This window comes from Prionailurus viverrinus, chromosome D1 (assembly GCF_022837055.1).
Source record: "Prionailurus viverrinus isolate Anna chromosome D1, UM_Priviv_1.0, whole genome shotgun sequence".
Taxonomy (NCBI): Eukaryota; Metazoa; Chordata; class Mammalia; order Carnivora; family Felidae; genus Prionailurus; species Prionailurus viverrinus.
In genome coordinates this window covers 84,744,426-84,757,618 of record NC_062570.1, presented here as the reverse complement: position 1 = coordinate 84,757,618, position 13,193 = coordinate 84,744,426, and the positions used below count along the sequence as shown (strand labels likewise).

General features: G+C 38.3%; 1 long non-coding RNA gene across 1 annotated transcript in view; it reads left to right on the top strand.

Moving 5' to 3' along the window:
• The window catches only part of LOC125146638 (uncharacterized), a 198,739-nt gene extending 190,645 nt beyond the window's left edge, over positions 1–8,094 (top strand). The window contains exons 3-4 of the long non-coding RNA XR_007144829.1: positions 6,550–6,686; positions 7,377–8,094. This is a non-coding gene — a long non-coding RNA (uncharacterized LOC125146638). The remainder of the gene's footprint in view (positions 1–6,549; positions 6,687–7,376) is intronic.
• Positions 8,095–13,193: the final 5,099 nt, after the last annotated feature.

Genomic DNA, 13,193 nt, shown 5'->3' with positions numbered 1-13,193 from the left:
GATTGGAAGCTACCAGAATTGATGCTACTGAAGGCAGAATCCTCATCTCCAACAACTTTGGGGAATCCCATAGTGGTATCTGATGGGCATGGATTCAAATGAGTTATCAGGAGATATAGCATATGTAGGGCTGAAAGTAAGCAAGACTGATATGCCCATTTCAACATGTAAGGAAAAAATACTGCTCATTCCCTGTCCAATTCTAAGGTCTGGTTCCCCCTCCAGTGTCAATGCCTCCATATACAAAATTTACCCCAGACATAGGAATTAAGTGAAGGTTTTGGAAAAGAGTTTCATTAAGTCTTCAGGAAGATGGACTTTTGCCTTTGGGTCTAGGGCTTAGTTACAGTATGTGTTTTTTCTGTCATGATGGTCTAGATGTAGGAGACATACGCACACAAACACTTTAATACATAAAACTGTCCAACTTGGAAAAAGGAATCTTGATTCCTTAATTCCTGAAAAAAGAGGTTCAGTTACCAGTGCTCCCAGCTTAGTCTGCTCAAGTAATTACAATGAACATCAGTATCATTCTCTGACTAATGCCGGTCTCAGTCACCATTCTGGGTCCGTTTCTTTCCAAATACACACTTCTGAGAGGACCAAATATGAGTTTAGTGAGGAGAAGTAAAATTGTTGAAAGGAAAACACTGAGGGTATGGCCCAAGCATATCAAAATGAACAAAGTAAGCAAGTGACTTAGCCTATGAGACACTTTCTCTGTTTCTTCTTTTCACATACATGTGAATAGGCACTTGGGTCTTGGTCTCACTGTCATGTTGTCATTATGGAAGTTTCTTTTGTTATTTGCTCTGAAATATGATTTGACTTCTCATCAGTAGAAGGAACTTCAGTGGGGTTAGGTTAAAGGCCCCTCCACCAGGTGGCTCATTTTGTCTGTACCGGTCCTCCAAGAGACCCAGCCCAAACTTATATCATGGCCACCTTCCTGGTGACTAACTTTATACTGGGCCTCTAATAGGGCTAGCAAATAGGCTTCACCTTATTTTCTGGCTGTAATTGACTAGGAGTGACTGTGTGGTATGATATTTGGAGAAAAATTCTGAAACTACGTCCAGGCTCAGAGCAAATGAATTCATGGTTGATATGAAATTCCTGTCATAAGCACAGGTCAAGGGTAGTGTTAGCTTAGATGTCAAGTATTCACCATCCTAGAACATCTTGTCCCTCTTTGAAATGACCTCTAGTACATGCTACATCTAGTTTCATATCCAGATTTTTTATTCAGTTGTTCTCTAAACTTACTAGGAACCTCCCAGAGTAATCGTGACAGCTACCACCTATATAGTGCTTATTATGTATTATTATGATCTAAACATTTTACATACATTTACTCTTCACTACAACCCTGTGAAGTATTTTATCACCTCTGTTTTAAAGGTTAGGAAACTGAGGCACAGAAAGTTTAAGAAAATTGTCGAGGTCATAATTGGTATGTGGCAGACTCAGAATTTAAACCCAGGCAGTATGGTCCCACATGTAAACACTACTCTGTGCTATTTCTCTTATTAGTGCAATAGTATTCTGATCTCTCCAAGGGACCTATCCCCTCACACACATCAAGGAGCCAACTTTAATAACTCTCTCTCTCTCCCTCCATTCCTCTCCTCTTTCTCCCTCTCCTCCTCTGTCTCCTTTTCTTTTCTTCGTCCCTCTTCCCTCTCCTCCTTTTCTCCCTCCCTCCCTTTTCTTTTTAGAGAGAAGCAAAGAGATACATACAAACTACAAGACATCTCAACAATTGATTTCATTTTTTCCTGTTGGACTTCCATTAACACTACTTTCTAAGGCTCATGTTGTTCTAATGTTAAAGTGCATATAATAAGTTTATAAATTATATGAGAGTGAAAGGGGAAATGGTCTAATAAGGATAGATTCAGAATCCTGGGTAGAGAGAGGAGAGGAAAAGGGGAGTAAAAAAGAAGAGCAGAGTCAAGGCAAAGTAATTGGGTAAGTAGTAGAATATTGCCATTTCTAGAATTAGACAATTTAGGTTATAAAATTAATTAATTGATCAATCAAGTATTTTGTGTCTACTACGTATCAGGCATAGAGCAGAGCACTGGAGATAAAACAGTGGTTAAGACATAGTTCCTTTATCTAAGAGCTGTATGTTTATCACAAGGAAATAAATATGTGGAAACAAACTAAACTTTATGAGTTAGTCTCCTGGTCCTGGCTTCTCTCTGCTCCCTGCCCATTCTTACCCTGGGAGGATGGGTGACTTTTTGGTCTGGAATTGCTTGTGTGTGGCTGAGTCCCTACTGGGATCTTCTTGGTGTCTGTCTGCCTGGAAAGAGCATGCATTCTGGTATGCTGTCTGGGCCAGGTTTAGTGGGATAGATCCTGCCCCTGAGAACTAGGCATGTCATTTCCCATCTCTGTCTGTGACTAGCTGCATAAGGTGACTTTTTAGGTACACCATTTTTGCCACACATAAGCCATGTGTTCCTATCCAAAATTAAATAGCAATGAAGCTAACATTTTAGTTACCATCTGTACCCCTATTCCTAACTTTCAATTACATCTGAACTCACAGGGGCCTATTTTTTGGACATCCTCAAGCCTCAACAGCTTACATTATGCTCCTAGGATTTTAGTGAACCCCAGAAGTCCCTCATCTCCACCATTATAAAAATGGGCTGAGGAGATTGATTCAACCCCGGCCCAGCAATATCCTCACTGCCAAGGAGAAGCAAGTAATAGTTTATGATTCATGGACTGATTGGCAATCACTATCAGGATTACCAGAAATTCATCTGGAATGTTTTGTAAAGCTTAAAAAAACCATTTAGCATGTGTTTCACTGTTTTTAGTAGCTTGTCAACACCCTAGAAACTGAGTTTCTAGTTGACAAAACCCTGAGTATGAGTGTGCACTGAATTAGGGTAACACCCAGAGAGTGCATACTTGGTACATTGTAGAGGAGGGAAGGGCTGTCATAGCTTTTCTCACTGACATGTCTTCTCTTTGTAAGCTCATTTGTCACTCAAGAAACATTTGGGGCATCATAATCATGGAGAAGTCCTCCCTGCTCCCCTATTGTTATTCCACAACACTCTGCGATATAATGCTATGGCATAGGGTCCTGATTGTGTGTTATCTTGTCTACATTACCAGAGGGTAAACTCTCATAGGGCAGAAATTGTGGCATGTCCACCTTTGTGTTGGCCCTCAAGATGTAATTATAGAAAGGAAGAAACATGCTAATTTAGTTTGAAGCATCTTCAACCGGGATGGAAGTAGGTATCCAAAGGAGATAGGAGCAGAAGAGATAACCAGAACTTTGGAAAATGGACATCAAATGACAGAGGATAAAATGTATGGGTATGTGTGGGGGACAGAATCAGAATTTAATTCATTTTCTTCACCAGTTCAGGTCTGGCATTTGCTGAGTACAATATGTAGAATGAGAACACTGTGGCCAGTATGAACAAGTTAATTCCAGTAACAGTAGTGTTAGTTGTGATGAATCCACATGACTAAATGTACCAAACAAGAACCTCCAAGAACAGTAGGTATAGGTTTGGGCATGGGTATATGGCTATGGGATGTAAGAACTTGAAAAAGCTTTGGAGTGGAGGATGGTGTTAAAAAAGAAAGAATGAAAGAAAGAAAGAAAGAAAGAAAGAAAGAAAGAAAGAAAGAAAGAAAACAAAAAAAAAAAAACAGCTCAAGATGGAGTCATTTGCCTCTCAAGACAGCAAACCAAGATTTAATTACAATTTCAACCTACCCCAGTAATGTGGCCTTTTAAAAGTCACTCTGAAATTTCCTGATCTGTGATAGTGAGGTCATCTGTGTGATAAATAAACAAACAAATCAACCAACAAACAAAAACCTCTGTCATGTCCTTCCCCTCCAAAAGGAGATGTCCTGGCCTGAACAACCCTTTTCTTTTCTCTTGCTAATTAATAGCTTCCTTGCCCCGCTGTCCTGCCTATAAAAACTTTCCATTTTGCACAACTCCTCAAAACACCTCTGTAAGCTCATTCATTATTTTTGCTGAATGGGATGCTACCTGATCATGATTGCTTAATAAAGCCAATTAGATCTTCAAATTTATTGGATTGAATTTTGTTTTTTTTTAAACAATGGATACCAGACCTATAAAGAGGGATGAAAAACTTAGGCTTTCTTAGCATGAAGAAAAACAGGAGTGGGTGGTAACAATGACTCTAAAATACATGAAGATTTATTCTGTGGGGCTGTAGAATCCACAAGGTATATGTGGCTTGATATGTTACTCTACAAACACTCTCAAAATTTACCCTTGAGAGGGTTTAAGTGGAGTATTTTCACATCTATTTTGTAATACACATTATTGACTGAGTTAAAGAAGGGAATGGAAACTTGTGGTATATGGAACTTGATTTCGTGTGGAACAGTTGAAATGACTGGCTGACTTAGTTGATTACAAAAGGGCATAATTTAGCTTGGGTGCTGAGCTACTGTGACCCAGGTAGATAGTAAATGGTTGATGCAGGTGATATGAAGGATTGAGTGATTATGAGAACTTTAAGGAAAAAAACAATCACCCAGTATAGAAAGAGAAAAATAAATGGAAAATGAAAAATAAAAAACAGTGAAAACAAAAAATTAAATACCACCCACAAGGTAGTATTGTTAACATGCAAAGGACAACATAGTCTAGAAACTAAATTTTTAATGATTATCAATGACTGCTTATGAGGTCATAGAAACTATAGGCTTATAAAACCTTCGCATCTTAAGAATTATTTCCCTCAAACAAATCGATAATCTCAGCAACTCCAAAATCCAATTATCAGAAAGTTTAGCCAATTTTATTCCCTCTGGCCTTGAGCAGTCACTGTTTCTTTGAGTGTATATTGTTGAGGCCTTTCTTCATCCCTCTGACAATGCTCTCTCATCATTGTCTCAGCCTGTTCCTTAACAATGGTCATTTATTGAGTGTACAACATATAGGCCTATGCTAAGTACTTGTGCTCATCAGTTTGTTAGTCTCCATATTGTGCTATTGTTCGTGCATTTTACAAATTAGGAAAGTGAAGCTCAGAGAAGCTAAGAATTCATCCAACGAGAAGAAATTATCAAGGAGCTAACCTGGATTCAAGCCTAAGTCTATTTGACTCAGGATCTGTATTTCTAAAACATAAAATTATGCCACTCCCATACTTGGTCTCATGCCAGCACTTACAGGACTGCTCTCACTCTACCACAGCTAGATTCTGGAGGAAGCCAAAGGAGATGGACAGCCACTGATAGTGTCTGTTGCACTAAGCATCCGGGCAAGCACTTGGCATTATCTGAGTTTTAATGTCTTGCCAATCTGTTGGCTATAAAACAATATCTTATGGTGGTTTTATTCTCATTTCTCTGATTACTAATGAAACTGACCCCTCTGGATACATCTGTTGCCCATTATTTGTGTTTCATGTGAAATGCCCATTTTTATCTTTGGCCCATGTTTTATTAGATGTTTTAAAATTTTTTCTTACTTATTTTTAGGACTTCTTTGTTCATTCTTAATACGTGGCAGAAAAAAACGAGCTGTTGATCAAATCTATTTTTCTTCCACAATGGGCATACAGCTACAGCTATATGGGCATACAGCTATTCCCATCCTCCTTCTCAGTTAGATGAGGTTGTGCCTGACTTGTGATGAATAGAATGTAGGAAGAAGCAAGGCATATCAGTTGTCAAGCCTGTCCCAGAAAAGCCTTCCTTGTGATCTGCTATTCTTTGTCTTCCTCTGTCTTCCAGTTAGGCACTGATTACCAGGTAGATCTTAGAAGCCAAGTATTGAAGATAGCAGAGCCTTCCACAGCCTGGGGTTCCTGAATGACTGAGTTAAAGGAAACCTTCCCAAGCACAGACAAGAGTTTACATGAGCAAGAAATTAACTGCTTTTCTGTGATTCTACCTTGATTTCAAGATTTACCAGTTAAAGTAGTAGCTGATCTTCATAGAGGATGCTGACCTTTTTCAAATTACATAAGGTGCAGATATCCTGGATTGGAACATATGGTTTATGCATATGGCAAAAATGGTCTCATTAATATTGCAACTAAAAAGTCACTTTATCTACTTAGTCATGGACAGAGCTGGAAGACTATAGGCCTGGTTCATAGGAGCAAGACATACCCCAATACATCTATTCATGGCCCAGAGTGCAGATCAAAATACAGTTGACTTTTGATCAGTTTGGGGGTTAGGGGACCCAACCCTCCATGCAGTAGAAAATCCACATGTAACTTTTGACTCTTCAAAAACTTATATAGCCTAATGTTGACTGGAAGCTTTACCAATAACATAAACAGCTAACACATATTTTGTATGTTATATGTACAATAAACATAAGATATTGTAAGATATTGTAATATCTTACAATAAAATAAGCTAGGTAAAAGAAAATGTTAAGAAAATCATAAGGAAGATAAAATACATTTACAGTGGTGTACTGTATTTATTTAAAATAATTTGTGTGTAAGTGCACTTTGCTGTTCAAACTCATGTTCAAGGGTCAACTATATGTGTTTTTTCTAGGCAGACAATACCAAGAAGATCCTAGAAGAGGCTAAGCCACATAGGATGCAATTCCAAACTGAAAAGTCACTCTTTCCAGGAGAAGAGTGGGCAGTGGGCAGAGAGAAGCCAGGACCAGGAGACTAATTCTGATAGAGGTACGTCTAAAAACATTTAAAGATCAATACAGATAGAAAAGTAAAAACATTTTTTTTTTAGAACAGGGCATTATTAAGCTAAGATCATTAATGACAATAGTAGTTAGGAGTGTGGTCTTTGAAGTCACACATAACTGGATTCAAATCTGAATTTTGTCAGTTACTATTTGTGTGACCTTGGAAAGATTACTTGCTTTATTTCAGCCTCTGTTTCCACATCTGTAAAGTGAGAGTGATGTGGTATGTACATTGTTACAATTGTTTCAAGACTCAAATGAGGTTTAAAAAGTACAGGACACTTAGCACAGTATCTATACATGGTAGGAACTTCATGAATGGTGGCTATTATTATTTTCAGTTGTAGGTCAGTTCAAATGAGATAATATATGTGAAAAATATTTTGTAAATGAAAATACTCTGGCTATATGCTCTTGGAACACTTTTTCCTGCCTCCATAAAAAGCACTTTGACTCTTTCACAATCTAGTTGTTAGATTAGTCTTGCCTTACCAGCTGGTGGGCCTAGGACTCTGAGGTAGACTGTGGTTCAAGAGGAGGGAGCAGGTATAAGTTGGACTCTGCTACATGTCAGGGCCCACAAGGACCATTGAGGACATCCAGGAGATAGTAGAAGAGAGGGGGAAAAATAGGTACTAGAACTAATAAGACTATATAATTGGTTACATTCCAGAATGTGTTGGTGTTGCCTTTGGAATGGGCCAATGAAAGCATGTGAAGATTTTTGAGGCATCAATGAAAAGAGCTTGGATCCCTAATTTTGGGCATGTACAGAAAGGGAACCCTACCACACACCTTTGTCTACTTGTCTTCCTCTAACACCACACATTCAAATATAGATGTCTAGTGTCCAGCCAGGACCTAAATGGGGACCATCATTATAAATATTCTTTATTCTAACCCTAGCATCTAGCCCAGTACCAAGAAATGGTGAATCAATAGTATATGCTAAATCAGTACATTAATTTAAACATCAAAGACATTATGTGTTCACTTTGGTTGGACCCCTTGTTTCTTAGATATTCCTAGGGCAATCCTGAATGGCAAGAGCAGAGGCAATAGAGGAAAGCAAAGGACCACAGGGTTTTGTCACTTCAACCATCAAAACGAGAGAGATGCATGCCATAGTGAGAAAAAGAGCTATTCTAAAATACAACTGGCTCTCATACAAGAGAGTGAGCTGTGGGCAGGGTAGAAGGGAGGTGGAGGTGGAGGCAGGGTGGCATCAAGCAGAAGCTGCATGACCATGAGTTGCATTGAGGACAGTGCAATAGAGGGATGCCTGCACAGAGTCAGAGCTGGACTGTATCACCATCCCCACCCCTGGCTGAAGCAGAATTAACTGTGGATGAGATTTTCTAAAAAAAAACCTCATTCCTAGGCCGTCTACTTAGAAATTTTGATTTTTTTTGAAGAAAAAAAAATATTTTTTTCTTATTATTTTGAGAGAGAGAGAAAGTGTGAGTCAGGGAGGGACAAAGAGAGAGGGAGGGAGGGAGAATCCCAAGCAGGCTCTGTGCTGTCAGCGTTCTATCTCACCAACCCTGAGATCATGACCTGAGCTGAAGTCCAGTGCTTAACCAACTGAGCCACCCAGATGCCCCAGAAACTTTGATTTAATACATTTGAATTGTATCTAAACATCTTTGAGTTTTAATTAACATACAAAAAATGCACCCATTAAAGTGCAAAGGTTGATAAGTTTTAACATACATGCATGCACATACCTATCATAATCAAGACAGAACATTTACATAACTCCCAAAATTTCCCTTAGATTCTTTGTGGTCAGTTGTCCCTTTCCCAGTTCCAGGCCTCCAGTGATCTGCTTTTTGTCACTACAAATGAGTTTGCCTGATCTAGATTTGATATGTGGCATCTATAGGATGAACTGTGTTTTTTTTTTTTTTAATGTTTATTTTTTTGAAAGAAAGAGGGAGAGACAGAGTGCAAGTGGGGCAGGGGCAGAGAGAGAGAGAGAGGGAGTCACAGAATCTGAAGCAGGCTCCAGGCTCTGAGCTGTCAGCACAGAGCCTGACACAGGGCTTGAACCCACAAGAGATCATGCCCTGAGCCGAAGTCAGATGCTCAACCGACTGAGCTACCCAAGTGCCTCTATAGTATGAACTCTTATGTGTCTGGCGTCTTTCCTTCAGCACAATGTTTTTGAGGTTCATTCATATTTCCAGGTGTATCAGTAGTTGGTTCTTTTTTTTGCTGTGTAATATTCTATTACATAGATATTCCACAATTTATTTACGCATTAATTCATTGATAGGTATATGTGTTGTTTTGAATTTTTGCCTGTGATGAATAATATTGCCATTAACATTTCTATGCATGTCTTTGTGTGGACCTTTTCATTTCACTTGGTGAAAAACCTGGGAGTAGAATTATTACACTGTATGGTAAAATCTATATAGCTTTAAAAAACTATAAGATTGTTTCCCAAAGTAGTTGTATCAGTTACAATTCCTGCCAATAATATGTGGCAATTCCAGTTGCTCTACATTCTTGCCAATACATGGCGTTGTCATTCTTTCTAATTTTATCTATTTAATTAAGTATGTAGTAGAATCTTATTGTGGTTTTAATTTTTGTTTTTCTTATGACTAATTATGTTGAACATCTTTTTGTGTGCCTGTTAGCCATTTGCATATCCATTTTTCTGATGTGTCTTTCAATCTTTTGCCCATTTTTTATTGAATTGTCTTCTTGTTAAGTTTTAAAAGTCCTTCGTATATTCTGGGTACAAATCCTTTGTCAGATGTAAGTATTAGAAAATTTTATCCCTGTCACTGTCTTCCCTTTAAAATTTTCTTAATAGTGTTTATTATAGGCTGAATCAAACACACCCAAAATTTATATGTTGAAGTGTACTCCAAGTGCCTCAGAATGTGACAATATTTAGAGATAGGGTCTTTAAAGAAGTTATTAAATTAAAATGCAACAATTAGGGTAGATCCTATTCCAATTTGACTGGTGTCTGTACAAAAAGAGGAAATTTGGACATACGTGGAGACACCTAGAAGGCACGGATACAGAGGGAAGACCATGTGAGGACACAGCAAGAAGGCAGCCATCTGCAAGCCAAGGAGAGAGGTCTCGGAAGAAATCAAAACTACTGACACCTTGATCTTGGCCTTCTAGCCTCGAGAACTGTGGGAAATAAACTTCTGTTTTTTAAGCCACCGGTCTGTGGTATTTTGTTATGGCAGTCATAGCAAACTAACATAATATCTTTCAAAGAATAAATGTTTTCAATTTTGATGAAGTCCAGTTTATTACTTTCTTTTTATATGGTTTGTGTTTGTTGTGCTCTACCTGTGAAATCTTTTTAAACCTCAAATTTGTAAAGATTTTCTCTTGTGTTATTTTCTAAAACTTTTAGTTTTAGCTTCCACCTTTTAGTTTCATAATCTATTGAGAATTAATTTTCGCATATGGTGTGAGGTAAAGGTGGAGTTTATTTTCTGTTTCAAGTGGATATTCAGTTGTTCTAGCACCATTTGTTGCAAAGACTACCTTTTCCCTATCCAATTACTTTGGAAATCAAGAGACCATACATGTGTGGGACTTCTTGGCTCTCTATTCTGTTCCATTGGTCTTTAACCAAGGGAGTGTTTTTTAATAAGCTTCATAAGTGATCCTAATGCACAGCCGAATTTTGAAACCTCTAGGATGGATGATCTCTAAGAAACCTAACTCTTTAATTCTATGAGAGCTCACTCAACAAGTAACTGCCTCTGAGTCAACACTAAAAAGGCAGGAAATGATAAAATAGATGATCTCCAAGAATCTTAAAGTATTTGTCCTCTCCCTTGGCACTTGAAGTGACTCTGGACTCAAAGCAGGTATTGATTAAAAGAGATTCTCATGTAGGCATTGAGGAGGACACTTGTTGGGATAAGCACTTGCTGTTGTATGGAAACCAATTTATCAAGAAATTATATTAAAAACAGAGAGATTCTCATGTTAAGAACTGTTGTCCAATGGTGAAAAACAAATTTGGAGCACTCTTTTTTTTTTAATGTCTATTTAGTTTTGAGGGAGAGAGAAAGACAGAGTGTGGGTGGGGGAGGGGCAGAGAGAGAGGGAGACACAGAATCCAAAGCAGGCTTCAGGCTCTGAGCTGTCAGCACAGAGCCTGACACAGGGCTCAAACCCACGAACTTGCGAGATCATGACCTGAGCCGAAGTGGGTTGCTTAACTGACTGAGCCACCCAGGCGCCCCAAGGGAGCACTCTTTTTTAGAAGCATCTGCTAAATGGCATTAGCGTTCATTCACAAGCATCTGTTAATTGTGGTATGTTGATACAAGCTAAAATGGATATTATTTAGACACAGAAAGATTTTATTCCACTTAATGTAAGAGGAGGAGCAAAACAAGTCCTGGAGATAAAGGCAGATCAACAGAGGAAGTAGGAGAAATCCTAGCTCAATGTCTACCATACACTATAGTTTTAATGGATCTAGTATCCCCAGCATGTAGAATAGTATCCAACACATATTTGATGTTGGCTGGTTAAATGAATGTGCTAAGAAAACAAAGGAAAGGGGGTTAGAAAATTTATAACAGGATCAGAGTAATAAGGTATCCAGTCAATAATACAAATATGTAAAGAAAGGGTAACAATTTAATGATGTAGTTAAGAGCAGAATCATTAGAGTCTGAAGATTCTAGGTTCAAATCCTGACCATTTAACAACACTGACCTTGAAAAAGGTATTTAATTTCTCTAAGCATTACTTTCTTCAGTGAACATTAGGATAATGGCATTTTTTGTTGTGAACACCAAACGAGCTAAGAATTATTTCTTTGTTTTTATTTGTAGCTATAAATTCTACCCGTTAAGGATAAGGATTGTGTTCATGACCTTATTTTAGAGCATCGAAAAATTCTGGGCACTTATTTTATAAATATTTGATAAATGAGTTACAAGATATGAAATACTTAATACTGTGTTTTACATGTAATAAGCCCATAGTTAATAATAGCCCATGATTATTTTTCTTTTCATTGCATTGCAGGAAGGCCAATATTACAGTCAGCTAATTCCCCATTGGTGACAGAAGCTATCTGTTATAAAAACAAACAATCCAATTAGGACTGTGGCAGTTAATGTAGGTACAATTCATTAATGGTCCACCTCTTGATGGATATTTATAGGGTCACCAGCTTGAACTGTGTCATATGCAGTTTTCATGCTGATATTTGAAATGGTCAATTATTGGTTCAAATGACATTTCTTTCAACAGGACATATTTCCATGGATGGCTGAACACTGATGAACACATTCCAAATAGAATTAGCACCACATCTTGTTTGTCTCCATTGTGGAATGTACATGAAGAGAGATATCAAAGTCTCTTCCCTAATGTATGTGTGGGCTCTAGTTTCCACAGTCATTAACAAAATTTAGAGCAAGCAGTCCATTCTAAAAGGCTAAATGGGAAGAAGCCTGCCTGTGAATAATAGCTGGTGGATTCTGAAGCCTCAACTGCTTTGCAATCTCGGCTCTCACTTTGTAATTATTTATTAGCCCTTAAATAATCAGATCGGAGGTAGAGAGCTCAGAGGCTTTGTAAATTCACATTACTCTTACCTAAAGGCACAAAACAGAATGTTTTCAGTGTGAATGTTTTCTTTGACAAGGTTGCACAAACATATTTTCAGTGAAATCAAAATATTTACATTCCATTCATTTTTTGTAAGTTAAACATTTGAGGATCTGCAATCCAAGGAGGGCCAAATGTTAAGCTCCATTATTCTAACAATTTATGGTGCATAACATTTGCTAACACATACAATGGTTTTAAAGGAGTGGGCCTGCCTCACAGGTTAAGTGGGGTTGGGTAAAACAGACCCTGAATGCTGGTTGAATAGACCCAAATGCTATGATTTGAGGGCTAGCAGAAGAACTTGGTAAAAATCTCAACCTGTTCTCTTCCCTTTCCCTTCTATACTCTTCTCAGTTTGGCTCAAGCACAAGAAATTCCTACCTTTATGTACACCTTGGCTTCAAACCTTTAAAATCTCCTACTGAAATACAGATATATTTTCTTAAAGAAGCTGGTATTTTTAAAATCACCAATTAATTATCCAATCGCAGATAACACAATTTAGTTTTTTTTTAAAAGGCATAGGCTTTGGGGTGCCTGGGTGGCTCAGTCGGTTGGGTGTCTGAGTTCGGCTCAGGTCATGATTTTGCAGTTTGTGAGTTCGAGCCCTGCATGGGGCTCTGTGCTGACAGCTCAGAGCCTGGAGCCTGCTTAGATTCTGTGTCTCATTCTCTCTCTGCCCCTCCCCAACTTGTGCTCTGTCTTTGTCTCTCAATAATAAGTAAATGTAAAAAAAAATTTTTGTTTTGAAATTTATTGTCAAATTGGTTTCCATACAACACCCAGTGCTCATCCCAACAGGTGCCCTCCTCAATACCCATCACCCACCCTCCCCTCCCTCCCACCCCCCATCAACCCTCAGTTTGTT